We start from the raw sequence: 12,594 nt of genomic DNA on the forward strand, positions 1-12,594 counted from the left end.
GGGAGGATAAGAATCTACTCTGCCTGCTGCCTCTGGCCCTGCCAGCCCTGCACTGCTCTCCTGCTGTGGCACAGAACTTGCCTCCACTTTGTGCCACTGCCCCTTCGCTTGCTGCTGCTCCATTTCTGCTGCAGCTGCCTGCAGCTGAATAAATCCAGTCCAGTAGATTAGTTCCCAATCTGGGATTTCCATTTTGATCTGGCATAGTTGGCTAATGTTGGATTGGCATAAATCTGGCTATTTCGCCAGATCACAAGCCCAATTTCCACACTCCTAATAGGTAATAGGGCTGTGCTGTAAGGAAATCGTTCAGAGAGATGCTTTGGTAAAGGGATAGGGACTGTAGACTATATTACTGTCTTGCTCTCAGTATATTCCTACTGGATATTTCCACATTGTTTAATAATCATATTAATCTGCTGATGTTTTGTTTCAGCAGTGTATCTGACTTCTGCTTGTCCCAGCTATTGATCATATTGACTTATACTGTGTAATTTGCCTTGAGTTTTAGTGAGAAAAGTGGACTACAGATATCGTAAAACAAACAAACAATACTGTCGGTAAGAAATAGATTTGAGGAGGGGGGAGAACCACTAATAGCATGATTACAGAGTAGCTGATAGAAAATTAATCCCATTTCATTTATAGTCCATCATTCAAATTGAGACTCAACTGCAGTAGAAGAGAATATAAACTAGACTCTCTCATAGCTCTGAGCTATTGGAGGGTCATTGACTGTTTTGGTCTTTTCTCTCCTGACCTACCAATGCAGTGTGTGACTTCTTCACTTTGAACTGGCTTTCCCTTTTAGCCCTGTATAATGGCCACACATTGTTACAGTGACATCACATCCTCAAACTCTGCCTTCCCCAAATCTCCCATCATTTGCCAAGACAGTGTTGAGAACCATAGCAGTATAACATGTCCAAATAACTACCAAGAAAAGTGGAATCTGTACCAGGATGTCCAGGTTCTGCCCCAGCCCAGAGATGTATAACTTTCAGCACTTTGGAGAATTACTCCACAATGGTGTAGGATGTTTATAAGCTGTCACCATTTGTCAAGCTGAGCTACTATATCCCCCTCCCTCCTTTACCCAGTGCAAGTCATCTGCTAAAGTTGTCTGAGTACCAATAGTGGATCAAATTTCTGATAGATAATATCAGGAAAGAGACATTGGATCTGAGCCTCCACAAGACCCCTCTAGCACTTTGATCAAGTATGAAAAAAGGGAGACAGAACATTGTTCAGGATAAGCAGGGTCTAGTTTGAGCCTTTGTTAGAGGCCTCTTTTAAAACGATAGGGACTACTCCTTTTCCCAAAGCAGCATTCAGCGACTTTACAACATAAGTCAACTTCACTGCTGATAGAACAAGTTTGAGTAGCTTTTTGCTCACAGACATGTGCAACAATTTCCTTTACAACATTCAACAGTGGCATCTTTCAGAAGTGTAATATCATTACAATAGAGGGTCTGGCATTTTATAACACTCTTAAAAAGATACCTTGTTCATGTATTACAGATATCTTGTAGGTTTTCTCCTTTGTCGCTGAACATATTTGCATAAAAATATAATCATTATTTCATAAGTATTAATTTGCTCCTGCTGCTTATTGCTGTACCTAAACCCTCTGAAATTGCTCTCCCTATGACATTAGTCAGCCTCACATCTGTCATTTGTGATGTCACAAAGAGGATTTTGACCTTCAGGCATATGAATTTCCATACTGATTTTGCACTGTAGCATGCAGATGTTGAGATTGGACAGATGTAAATGCATAAAAAAAAACCCTGCATAGCCACAGGGGAACCTGAGTACTTAATAATAATAGCCTTGCAGCAAGAGCTTTAAAAAGTAGTACAAATAGAACCTTGGGTGAAATGGTGATAGCAATTTTGTTACTTTAATTTCTAGCATAAACATTCTTATTAATTACTTGTCCAATAGCAGCAGGCCCCATTCCATGCCACACCTGGATAAAGCTGATGTAAATAAGAGCAGAGTATCCCCTTCCTCTTAACTCTAATCAACTCAAGCTACTGAACTCCATTTAAGGACACCTCGCTCCCGCTCCTGCTGAAAGTAATTTTTGATAAGAAACTTAAGTGTTTTGGGATAACATACACTCTTGCTTTATAACCAGGGTATACTCCATTTTCTTCCATTTCAGTCTTTATAACTTAAGCCTTTATATCTTCAAATGATTGACAACTTGATCCTCCAAATTGACTGGAACAAATCTTTCTGCTCTTTATGCCTGGACTATTGAAAATGGAAAAGCAGGCTTACAATATGGTCCAGCTGTCAAAGCATTATATAATGTTGGGGCATGCTGCCTGTTGTTTGGACAATTCGCTGCTCCTAATTTTCAGTTTTAATTTTTAAGTCAGTCTATAGCCTTTGTAGATCCAAAAATGTGAAGCGACTTGTGAAGCAAAATGATTTTTGCCTAATCATTTTGTAACAAGCAAGCACACTCCCATCTTTGATTGCTCTATCTAATGAAGAAAGTTAAAAGCTAAATAAAAGAAGTGGTAGTATCTTGCATTTTTTCCTTTGTGTATCTCTATGTACTGATCAATATGGACAATTTCTTCTCAATCTCCCCATAAATCACTATTACCAGGGCTTTTTTCTGAGAAAAGAGATGGTGGAACTCAGTGGTACCATATGCACGCGTGTGCTACCGGGACTGCGCAATGACGATCAGGATGCTGCCGGGCAGGGGAGCGTTCCCCCACCCAGCAGCGGCCCGTTCCAGGCTGATTCAGGACCAATTCTGGCCAATCCGGCCTGGAGCATTCTGGCAGGAAAAAAGCCCTGATTATTACCATACATACTCTACACCTAGATATTACCTCACTTCTCAAAATAATTCATTTTAAAGAAAAATCTCATGCCCTCTTATTTATTATTTGTATCTCACCTTTCCATTCAAAAGAATATCCAAGATGGCTAACGTATTTGAAACATCCTATTATAACACCGCTCATTTGTTTGGGGATTTTTAAAACCTGACCCCATTTTTAAGGTTTGAGATTTTTCTGCAACCTTGGGGGTCCCCAATCCGTGGGTTTATGGATTCACATGGGGAACCCCTTGGAAATTAGTAGGTAAGTGGGGGACCCACAAGGATTTGCAGTGAGGCATATCATTTCCCCTTCCCTCACCAAGTCTTCTTTCCTTTGCCTTCCCCCACAGCCTCTCCCTCCTTTCCTTTTCACCCACCCACCTTCTTTCCTTCTCACCCCACAACTGGGTCTCTCCCCTATGGCCCAGTTGTGTGGTGCTGGCTGAACTATTCCCAGCTGCATGGTGGAGAACCTGCAAGGACTTGTGGGAGATACTTCACTTTTCCCTGTATCCTCTTCCCCACACAATTTTTTCTTTCCCTTCTCCTGGCAATCTCCATATGCTCACCTTTCCCTACATCCTTCTCTCCTTCAAACCCACTAACCAACTTACCTTTTAACTGACCCACATTTTCATCTATATATATTAATTTATTTTATGAATATACCACCTTTCTCCATAATGGAACCCAAAGCTGCTTACATCCATCTCCTTGCCTCTGTATTACATAGAGTCGCCAGCTTCAGGTTGGGAAAGATCTGGAGATTTGGGGGTGGAGCCTGGTGAGGATAGGGTTTGGTGAGGGGCTGAAGCTCAGGAAAAACAGTGTTTCACTTACTTGTAACTGTTGTTCATCCAGGTCTTCCGTGCAGGCACATATGGGACTGTGCATGCGCAGAGATTTCCAAAGCTCAATAATGCCAGGGGGTGCTCTCACCTCTCAGCACGCATGCACAGCTGTCTTCCCACCGAAATGGCCCCTTAAGAGGCGGAGCACCCCCCACATACCCTCATTCCTCTTTCGCCGCCCTACAGCAAGGTAAGTACCAAGAGAGTTAGCGGGGAAGGAGGGAGAGCATGTGTGCCTGCACAGAAGACCTAGATGAACAACAGTTACAAGTAAGTGAAACACTGTTTTTCATCTTCGGTCTTCCTGTGCAGTCCCACATGGGAAGATTACAAAGCTTAATACCTGGATGGAGGTGTCGCAGATTGTCACAGAAATATCAACTGCAGAACTGCTGTGCCCACCGCTGTCTCCTTTCTGTCTAGGATATCCAGCACATAGTGCTTCACAAACGTATCAGCCGAGGCCCACATCACCGCTTTGCAGATGTCGTGAAGAGGGACACCTTTCAGAAGAGCCGCTGACAACACTTGGGACCTGGTAGAGTGGGCATGCACCTCCAAAGGACAAGGTAGGTTAGCAGCATTATAACATGTCAGTATTGTCTGGACTACCCACCAAGATATAGTCTGGGAAGTTGCTTTCCTACCCTTTTTATGTCCCGCAAAACACAAAAACAAGTTGGAATCTATTCTAAAGGGCTTCACTCTGTCCAAATAAAAGAGAATCGCCCTACGGACATCCAAAGAGTGGAGGGCTTTCTCTGCCTCCGAGGTTTGCGTACAAAAGAAAACTGGTAAAGCTAACTCTTGCAAAAGGTGAAAACTAGATACTGTCTTAGGTAAAAATTCGACCTTAGTCCTAAGATCTACTTTTTCATTATGGATCTTCAAATAAGGGGGTTCATAGGATAACGTTGCTAATCCCCCCACCCTCCTAGCTGAAGTGACTGCTACCAAGAAAGCAACCTTCATGGACAGAAAATGAAGGGGGCATATAGCCAGGGACTTGAAAGGTTTAGACATCAATCGGGTCAAAACCAAGGGCCAGGACCACTGTGGAACAATGGCCCTCACAGGGGGAAACAGGTTATGTAATCCCTTCAAAAACAATTTAGCCGCACAATGGGAGAAAACCGTCTTCTGGTCTACAGGAGGGTGAAAAGCGGAGATAGCCGCTAGGTACACTTTCACAGAACTGTTAGCCAACCCCCTCTGCTTGATTTCCCATAGAAGCTCAATAATTTCAGGTAGAGAGGAAAGGAAAGGGTCCGATCCCCTCTGTCGACACCAAACAGTAAATTTGTCCCACTTAAGCGCATAAGACTGCCTGGTGGACAGCCGTCTCGCATTTTGTAACACATGAGTCACTGCTGTGGAAAAGGAAAATCCTGTCTGATCAGCCAAGCTGTCAGTCTCAGTTTCTCGATGTTGTGGTGGAGGACCCCCCTCCAAGACAAGAGGTCCAGAACCATCGGAAGACTTGTACGACTGAGTCTGTAATTGCAGGAGGGTGTGGAACCATGGCTGTCGTGACCAAAATGGGGCTATCAAGATGACAGATGTTCTGTCCCTCTGAATTTTGCTGAGGACTCTGGCCAGGAGTGGGAACGGGGGAAATGTGTAAAAAAGGTGTCCTGACCACCTGAGTTGAAACACATCCCCACGAGATTTTAGGCCTACTCCTCCTCTGGAGCAATAAACGTGAGTCTTGCAGTTCTCTACTGACGCGAAAAGATCTGTATCTGGGAACCCCCACCTGGAGAAAACCGGGAGCAAATACTTGTCCTGGAGGGACCATTCGTGATTGTCCCTGTGGAGTCTGCTCAGATGGTCTGCCATCGAATTTTCCACCCGAGGGATATGCACTGCCTGTAGCCTTAACTAATGTTCTATGGCCCACATCCAAAGTTTTACTGCCTCGGAGCACAGAGCCACCGACGCCGTGCCACCCGGTTTGTTTATATGGAACATCGCCATCGTATTGTCCGTCAGGATCTGGACAGACTTGTTCTGCACGGCATCTGAAAAGGAGATCAGTGCATATAAAACTGCCTTTAACTCAAGTAAGTTAATATGCTCCTTGCGTTCTGAATTGGACCACACGCCATGGGCATATGACCCCTCACAATGAGCCCCCCAACCTAACAGTGAGGCGTCAGTAGTGACGGAGAGGTGAGGCTGTCTGTAACCGAACTCAACTCCTTTGAATAGGTTAGACTCATCCAACCACCACTCTAAGAAGTTCACTACCCTCCTAGGAACTGACAGTCGTTTCCTTTGAGAATCACGTTCAGAGGAAAAAAACAGAATTTAACCACATTTGTAAAGGCCTCATAAATAGTCTAGCCAGCGGTACCACCGCTGTAGTAAAAGCCATACAACCCAGCAAACTCTGAAGGAACCGAACAGACTGGAAACAGACCGGAAACGACAACTTTTTAATTTGTCGATAAGCGCCTTAATCTTAGAGGCTCTGTCCTCGGGTAAGAAGCCCGCATTTCTGATACCATCTAGGACGATTCGAATAAATTGGAGGGATCTAACAGGAGTCAGTTTCGATTTCTTTTGATTAATGAAAAGTCCCAACCGGAGACAAAGCGCTAGGGTGAGACAAACTTGTCTATTGACATCCTCTGGAGAAGCACCGACAAGCAACCAATCATCCAAGTCTGGGAAGATACAACATCCCTGGATTTTCAAATGCACTACTACTACTGCCATACATTTCGTAAAGACCCTCGGGGCAGTAGCCAAACCAAAAGGTAAAACCCTACATTGGAACACTCGTTGGTCATACATAAAAAGGAGGAACTTTTTATGTTCTGAGAAGATCAAAATATGAAAATAAGCATCCTTTAGGTCAAGGACTGCAAACCATGAATGCAAGGGTAGCAAAGTTAAGACCACTTGCAAACTGACCATTTTAAATTTACGAACCCTAATCAGCTTATTCAGGTTCCTGAGGTCTAGGATGGGTCTCAGACCTCCATCCTTTTTCTCAACCATAAACAAGTTAGAGTAAAATCCCAACCAGGAGGATGTATCTGACTTCCCCAATAGCCCCTTTGCCTAACAGGGCAGAGAGTTCTGACAATACCTCTGCTTGTGGAGGTTTGGAAGTAAAGACAGGGAGACAGAAATAGGGTAATTTCAGAAACTCAACTTTATAACCCAACTGAACTATAGATATAACCCAAACATCAGAGGAAATAGAACACCATTCGCTCCAGTATGTACTCAACCTGACCTTGAAAAATAGGTCAGGGCCCTGTAATTGTCAAAATTGTTTGTGCATCTGGGACTGCTCTTTAGCCTGTTGCTGTTGAGAGCCAGGCCGACTTCTTTGATTTTGCCTTCGTCTGGAGAACGATGGCTGCAGGCTTTGGTAATTTCGGTGAGGCTGGTAGGCATACCCGTGGTACAACTGGTACCGCTGTTGTAGACCCTGCTGGAAAGACCTGTAATATGGTCTGGTTGACTGTTGCTGAGGTTGATGGAGTACCCCGTACGAATGAGCCGTCAGATGATCTGTCCTTTTCTTGGAGAGGTATTCATCCGTTTTCTCAGAGAACAACATAGTCCCTTCAAAGGGGAGGTCCTCCACCCTATTCCTAGTATCAGGCAGGAGTGCAGTCGTTTGTAGCCACACGTAGCGGCGTAGGACCACTGCAGAGAGCAAAGGTCTAGCAGAGGTGTCTGCCATACTCCTGCTGGCGTTAATCTGATGGTAGGAAAGGCAGGTCACTTCTTCCTGTGTAACTCTGAAAAAGATCTTCTGGTCCTCAGGGAGTTTAGGGATGAAAGTCGCCACCTTCTTCCATAGAAGCAGCTGATATGCGGCCATCATTGCCGCATAATTTGCTATTTTTATGCCAAATGCTGCTGAGATGTAGAATTTTCTCCCCATCATGTTGATTTTCCTGCTATCTTTATCGGCAGGAGCTGACATTGATCCTTGTTTGGGTCTTGCTTGCATTTCCTCCATCACTAATGAAGATGGAGGGGGAGGAGCAGAGAGGAATGGATGGGAATCATCCTTCAAACGGTAGAGATTCTCTACCTTCCTGTTAGTAGCCGGTGCAGATGCAGGTTTCAAATTCAACCCTTTCCAGAGGTCAACAAAGCCATCAATAAAGGAAAGGCTACAGTAGGTGTGGAGCCCGAGTAAATATATTGGTAATATTTTGTCCATAAACTTGGACTCTGTGGATGTCACCTCTATCTCCAGTGCTTTGGCCATGCATTGGAGGAGTTCGTTATACACCCTAAAATCATCAGTGGGCGAAGCATCCTCCGAAGGTCCAATTTCTCTATCAGGAGAGTCGGATAGAGGGGAGTCACTATACTGAGTACGGCTCTTCGGGAACTCGACCTCAGACGGATGTGGTGTTCGCCTTGATTCATCATAGGAATAGGCCCGCAGAGAAGGGGACCTGGATTCCCTTCTGTATGGGCAGTCAGAAAAGGAGGAGCTCTCTCTATAGTAGTAGGAGATGGCTGGGTCATCACTGAACTGGGATTCCCTTGACCAGCTCCTGTATGAACGGGGGCTATGTCAGTGGCTGGAATGGCCCCGTCAGCTCCCAGGTGACCTGGGTGACCCCGATTCGTGTGAAGTTGATCTAGGGTGTCCCGATGGAGTCGGAGGCTTTTCAATCAATATCACATCCTCATCGTGGCTCGTTCTATGAGGAGGACTCCGAGGTGAGGAATGGTCTCCAGACCCTCTACGTCGTTTTTCAAGGGGGTCGGAACCGTTTCTGGCAGAACCGGAGGGGAGGCAGAGATCAGGCTTTCCAGCACCACTTTATTGTGCTTCGAAGAATGCTTCCGTTTTTTTCGTTTCTTCTCCAGGTTAGGTTCCCCTGGTTTCAAGGTCGAGGGTGGTTCCGAAGGTCTCGGATCCGAAGAGGGAGCCTCTTGAGAAGATGTTGGAGTAGTCCTCGGAACCAAAGGTGTTCGAATCTGAGGGACCTTCGGGTCCGGAGTTTGTCGAGGAGAAGTTGAGACAGCAGTCGACGTCTAGGGTGGTCGACTCCGAGGAATCCTCAGAACCAAAGGCCTCCGATCGGAAATCACTGGTTCCAAAGAGCTCCGTGCCGAGGCAACAAGCGACTCCGCAGGTCTCGGTTCCGACTGACTCGGTGAAGGGCGGGAGCGTGGAGTCTTCAAGCCCATTGATCCAGGGCCAGGTCGGGAGGCAGAACCGGACGAGGCAGATGGTGGTGCCATTGCCGGTGAGTCTGTAGCCGCCATCGCGCACTTCCAGAGGGAGGCCTGTAGATGACCCGCCCATTCTGCCTTGGCTTTAGATGTAAAGGCGTGGCAGTGCTTGCACACCTGAGTGTTATGGGTTTCCCCTAGGCAGTACAAACAGCTTGAGTGGCCATCTGACCTTGTCATCTTTTGATTGCAGGTCTCACAACATTTGAAAAGAGCTGTTTCCCACATTGCGACAATAGAAGAACTGGAAACCTCAACTACCAGCAGCGAAAGAGAAACTGAGGGTATGTGGGGGGCACTCCACCTCTTAAGGGGCCGTTTCGGTGGGAAGACGGCTGCACATGCCCGCTGAGAGGCGAGAGCGCCCCCTGGCGTTATTGAGCTTTGGAAATCTCCGGAATCAACAGGCCTGCACGTGCGCAGTCCCATGTGGGACTGCACAGGAAGACTGTAGATGAACTTATACTGCCACAGAGTCCAAAGCATCCATTTTCTCCAAGGGAACTAATCTCTGTCATCTGAAGATCAGTTTTAATTCTGAGAGCTCTCAAAGCCCCACTTGGATGTTGGCAGCCCTATCCTCACAACAACCCTGAGGGGCAGGTTAGACTGAGAATGTGTGACTGGATCAAAGTCTCCCAGTGAGCTTCCACAGCAGAGTGGTGATTCGAACCTGGGTCTCCCACATCCTACTCTGAAACTCTAACAACTGCTGGTTGGGGTTAGGGGGAGGAGGCTGCTGTTGAATAGTAGCAAGCAGCAAGGTCTGGGTGAGTCATGCAAGTCATGTGGTATCAAGTTGCCCAGTGGTTGCTTCTGGTCCTGGACCCAATAAGTCCTCCCTCAAAGGCCAATACAGCCCAGAAAAGGCCACTGCCCCCTCCCACTGCCTTTTTTTGACAGAAACCAAGCCTGGAATACTGGCTAAATTGTTATGGTTGCCTAGCAACAGCCACTGAGAACATCTGGTTAAAGGTACAAGTGCTCCTTTCATGATTTGAGTTTTTTTAATTTCTCAATGTATTTTTTTTAGATTTCATATTTTTCTGTAAACCTCGGGCGTTTTTCATGTGCGTAGGAAGTTATATCTTGCCCATTCATTGTTCCAGTCTCTGAATTTAAGTATTCACAGATCGGGGCCCCTCAGCTATTAGTATATTAAATGATGATACAAGTCAAGGTTTATTTCCATGCATGGTATGAATTCTGTATCTTGTTTAGAGGGTTGCAGTATAAGGCCACAGGATGCCTCTGACATACCTAGGATTAACCTTTGGCCTCTGTAGCCCCGCACAGTGATTCAGCTGTTAATTCTAACATATAAGAAGTGGTATGTATATGGGGGTGGGAGATAACTGCACAATCAGAAATTTGTGAATTTTGGTCCTTTCCACATGCTTTTATAGGAATGGTCCACTGCCGGAATGTGGGAGGCTTTTCCTCAGGAATCCAGATATCTCCATTTTGTGAACATTTGGGAATGCACTTTCCACAGATCCAAAAAAGATGCTGAAAAAGTGGAAGCCAAACAGCCGCAACCATTTTGAAAACGGAGATGTCTGGATTCTTGGGGAAGCTGCCAGTGTTCTATGACTGGACCTTCCCTATAAGAGTGTGTGGAAATGGCCTTAGTCTCCCTGATGAATACCCAGTTAGCTTGCTGGCACTTTGTCAATTATTCAGCAACTATTCCATCAAGTTTTGCTTGTGCAGAATTTCATATATGTTCCAAAGATTTTTGTCCCACTAGGCAACAGAAACTAACTTTTTATACAGTGAATGTATGCAGATACGAGAACGCTTTTCATCTAGAGAAAAAGTCTACTGGAAAAGCAACCACTTTATTCTTTTCCCATAAAAATGAAAATACCCTGCAACCTTTTACTGTTCAGAAAGAGATGAAATGTAGTCTTTTACATCAGTAAATTTGTATGTTTTATTATATATCACTGGAAAAAATACCAGAGCTCTATAAAGTTCAGAAGAAAAGACCCAGTAATTTTGCAGAGGTCTGAATTTTATTGCTCTGCACTGCTAAATCTTGAGCACAGTTTTACATATACCTTAGAGAATGGTTTTAAACCTCAATTTTATAACCTAGGCTTTAAACTGATACGTATATCAGAGATGAGAAGGAGATAACTAGGTATGGAGATTTTTTTCATATGCCAGTGGATAATTTCACAAGCCTTTAAGCTTCAGGGATCACAACAAAGAATTGAAAGTAAAGGATATTTTTGTGCAAACTATGTCTAGAGTGAGCCAATATGGTGCAGTGGTTAGAGTGCTGGCCTAGGATTAGGGAGACCCAAGATCAAATCCCCACCCACCCAAGAAGCACTCTGGGTGAGCAATTGCTCTTTCTCAGCATAATCTACCTTACAGTGTGGTTGCAAGGACAAAGCAGAGAAGATCCATTTCTGCTACTCTGAGTTCCTTGGAGGAAAGTTGGTACAGGACAGTGCTCGTAGTAAATTAATTTTCAGTTACGTTTTTCCAGTAGTAGAAAAATGCTTTCTTTCAACTTTTAAGTGAAAGTGTATGGATGAGTATGTTCCTCTGGATGGCATCATTCAGCAATCGGCATCTAACAAAGATAGAGCTCCAAGCTTCCTAGCAGCTCAACAGAAAATTCCCTCATTCTGTCATTGCTTGAGATGCTGAAGTTAGCTTCTTCTCACATTTTACAAATTACAGGTTTATGAGTATGTATAGGAAAAGTGCCATGGTAGAAAGTGCCATCAAGTCATAGCTGACTTATGGTAACCCCTGCTGGGGTTTTCAAGGCCAGAGACATTCAGAGGTAGTTTTCCATTGCCTGCCGCTACATAGTGACCATCTTCCTTGAAGTTCTCCCATACAATTACTAACCAAGGCTCACCTTGCTTAACTTTTAAGATCTGATGTGATCAGGCTTGCCTAAACTATCCAGGTCAGGGCAAGAAAAAATAGGCTATTTTTCTCAATGTGGGATTTAGTCTATGAAACTATACCTACATAGCCAATTTGCTTCCACCAGGTTCTATTCTGAAAACATTCAACCTGCCTAAGAATGATATTAGTGCTTATGATAACCACAGTTCTCTTAAAGAATATAGTTTCTCAAATTGCAGAAACAAATATTAATATCCCTACACTCTCCCCTAAATACCACCTACAAAGAGTCAAACTGCATTTGACAAGAGAGAACTGTGATCAAGTTTTCTGTGGGTTTTTAAAGTTCAACGTGACTGCAGATGTTATTTTTCTAGGAGGTGGAGAATATAGACACATAATATAGGTTCTGCATGTTTTTCTTCTCAAGGCAAAAACACAGGTTTGGTGTGTGTGTGGAGAGGGGGGGAGTGGGAGAATTAGACTGAAGAACTGGCATGGGGAAAAGGGGTAACTTATACTCCCCTAGTGCCATAGCATAGTCCTGATCCAATAGGACCCCAATGTATTTTTTAAACTAAGAAAAAACCTGCAAAAGATCTCAACCATGGATTTTTTGCATTGTATCAAGATGGGCCCTAATACAGCCATTTCCTTAATGGCTTAAGTATTTATCATATGAGAGAGTACAGTGGACAAATGTAACAGCAACTCATGCAAACTGCCCCCTCACCCTAATATGTGAGTACAAGCAAATACTAGTCACTCACATCAGGGAGAGAAAAGGGAATT

The sequence above is a fragment of the Eublepharis macularius genome, chromosome 4 (assembly GCF_028583425.1).
Source record: "Eublepharis macularius isolate TG4126 chromosome 4, MPM_Emac_v1.0, whole genome shotgun sequence".
Classification (NCBI taxonomy): domain Eukaryota; kingdom Metazoa; phylum Chordata; class Lepidosauria; order Squamata; family Eublepharidae; genus Eublepharis; species Eublepharis macularius.